At 40.2% G+C, this 2,828-nt stretch overlaps 1 pseudogene; it reads right to left on the minus strand.

The window, feature by feature from the left end:
• Positions 1–2,828, minus strand: part of LOC102844620 — a 28,384-nt pseudogene that overhangs the window by 632 nt on the left and 24,924 nt on the right.

Genomic DNA, 2,828 nt, shown 5'->3' on the forward strand with positions numbered 1-2,828 from the left:
ATTGTGAAAATGTTTTTCCACATTCCTGACATTCATAAGGTCTCTCTCCCGTGTGAACTGTTTTATGTTGAGTGAGCTTATGTGAATGGGAAAATGTTTTCCCACATCCTTGACATTCAAAAGGTCGCTCTCCTGTGTGAATTCTTCTATGTGACATGAGCAAATATGACAAGGTAAATTTTTTTCCCACATTCCTGACATTCATAAGGTCTCCCTCCTGTGTGAATTTTTCTATGTATCTTGAGCTTACTTGATTGGGAAAATGTTTTTCCACATTCCTGACATTCAAAAGATCTCTCACCTTTGTGAACTCTTTTATGTTGTGTGAGGTTAGTTGAATATGAAAATGTTTTCCCACATTCCAGACACTGGTAAGGTCTCTCTCCTGTGTGAACTCTTCTATGTGATGTAAGGTAACTTGATTGTGAAAATGTTTTCCCACATTCCTGACATTCAAAAGGTCTCTCTCCTGTGTGGACTCTTCTATGTTTAGTGAGGTGACTTGAACATGAAAACATTTTCCCACATTCCTGACATGCATAAGGTCACTCTCCTATGTGAACTCTTTTATGTCGCGTGAGTGTGTCTGATCAGGAAAATGTTTTCCCACATTCTTGACATTAAAAAGGTCTCTCTCCTGTGTGGATTCTTCTATGTAAAGTGAAGTGACCTGAATGTGAAAATGTTTTCCCACAGTCCTGACATTTGTAAGGTCTCACTTCCGTGTGAAGTCTTCTATGTACAGTCAAGTGACTTGAATGTGAAAATGTTTTCCCACATTCCTGACATTTGTAAGGTCTCTTTCCTGCGTGAATTCTTCTATGTAATGTGAGGTGACTGGATCGGGCAAAGGTTTTCCCACATTCCTGACATTCATAAGGTCTCTCTCCTGTGTGAAATCTTCTATGTCCACTTACATTATGTGATCGTGAAAATGTTTTCCCATGGTCCTGACATTCATAAGGTCTCTCCCCTGTGTGAACTGCTGTATGTGAAGTGAGGCTACCTAAGTGAGAAAATGTTTTCCCACAGTCTGTACCTTGATAAGGTCTCTCTCCTGTGTGAATTTTTCTGTGTTCCTTGAGATCAGCTAACCGTGGGAATGGTTTCCCACATTCTTTACATTCATGAGGCTTCTCTCCTGTGTGTGCTCTTGTGTGTCTTCTAAGATGAGACAAGTGACAAAAGGTCTTTAAACATCGCTTGCATTTATAAGGTCTCTGTCTTCCGTTAATTCTTCTATGTCTAATGAGGTGCCTGGACTTTGAAAATGCTTCCTCACATTCCTTACGTTCATATTGTCTTGTGTGAATTCCTCTTTGTTTATGGAGGTGATCTGAAGGTCTTCTCACCTTCCATACATTGAACAGGTCTCTCTCCTGAGTGAATTTTGGCATGGAGAGTTAAAAGAGCAAGCCGAGGAAAGGTTTTCCCACACTGGTGACATTCATAAGGTTTCCCATCTGTTGGTGTTCTCGCATGTCTCCTTAGGCATGACAAAGAATGAAAAGGTTTCCCCCACACCTCACAATTAGAAGGCTTCTCTGCACTGTCAATTCTTCTCTTTCCTGTGCTGTCTGACGTACTCGTAAGGGGGGCAGAAGAAAAGGGTTTCCCATTTTCAGTACATTCATAAAGCTTATTGAAAAAAACAAATGCTTCTCTGAAATCTAAAGGGAAAGGATTCCTATAGGTCTCAGCACATTCTGCAGGTTCACGTTCATCTACCACATGGATCCAAAATGAAGAAAAGGTACCGAAATCTTTGCCACATTTCTTACATTCATGGCCGGTGTCACCAAGGTCACTTCTCAACAGGTTTATGTCGACACAGTTGCAGGAATAACTTGGGAATCTGATGCGCATTTTCCCAGGGTGTGTGTCTTCAATCCCTTCACATACCTCCTGTACTGTTCGACTTCTGGGAATAATAAACAGCACAAAGTTGTAGCTGAGCATCTTTCTGTATGCCCACAATAAAACACAATGAAGATGTGTGAGTTCAACATCTCAGAGTCTCACATGACTTCATTTACAAAAATTTAATTCCTAGAACTGCATTTATAAATCCAACTACACTTTCTGATACCAGTTTTCAAAGTCACAATGTTTCTCATGAGTATATGTGCTGTTTCGTTATTTGTTTGTTTTTTTCATTTTCCTGATACTCACCTCCAATAGTTCTCTTGGATTTTATGTAGTTCTTCTTTGCCACACAGTTTTACCATTTTCTGTAACATGGAAGACCAAGGGTGGGTAGTCTCAAAGAATGTCAACTGAGTACATTCAGGGGATAATGCTTCTCCATCATTCATGTGTTGAAGGCCTGCTATATAACAAAAATAATTTTGACAACATGTAAAGGAAAGAAAAGAATGTACTAGATGTTGGGTTGCTCTGAACAAACAGTCAAGCGGGCACCGTTTTCAGTTTCAGCACTCTGACACTGGATAGCAAACTATTCACTACGAAGCCCTTCTGAAACAAACGAAAGACATTATGATATAAATGACTTTTCTCTGGGTGGATAATTACAGAATGACTCACATAGTACACACGACATCACACAGAACAGTACACACATTACGATGCACAGTACACACACTACATTACCGAGTATTCACATAACATTACACCGGACATACATCACAGGAAAAATAGAAAAATGGCTCCAGGACTGGCCTGCTGATGCAAAAAAGGGCATGCAGTGATCGGTTAAGATGTACCATCAGGCTGCAACCACTCTGGAAGGCAGTTTAGTGCTTCCTCGAAGAGCTGAACATAGAAATTCTATATGGTCCAGCTATTCCAGTACTTGGAATATACCC

Source organism: Elephantulus edwardii, unplaced genomic scaffold (assembly GCF_000299155.1).
Source record: "Elephantulus edwardii isolate Elephantulus edwardi_28Jun2011 unplaced genomic scaffold, EleEdw1.0 scaffold00410, whole genome shotgun sequence".
NCBI lineage: Eukaryota > Metazoa > Chordata > Mammalia > Macroscelidea > Macroscelididae > Elephantulus > Elephantulus edwardii.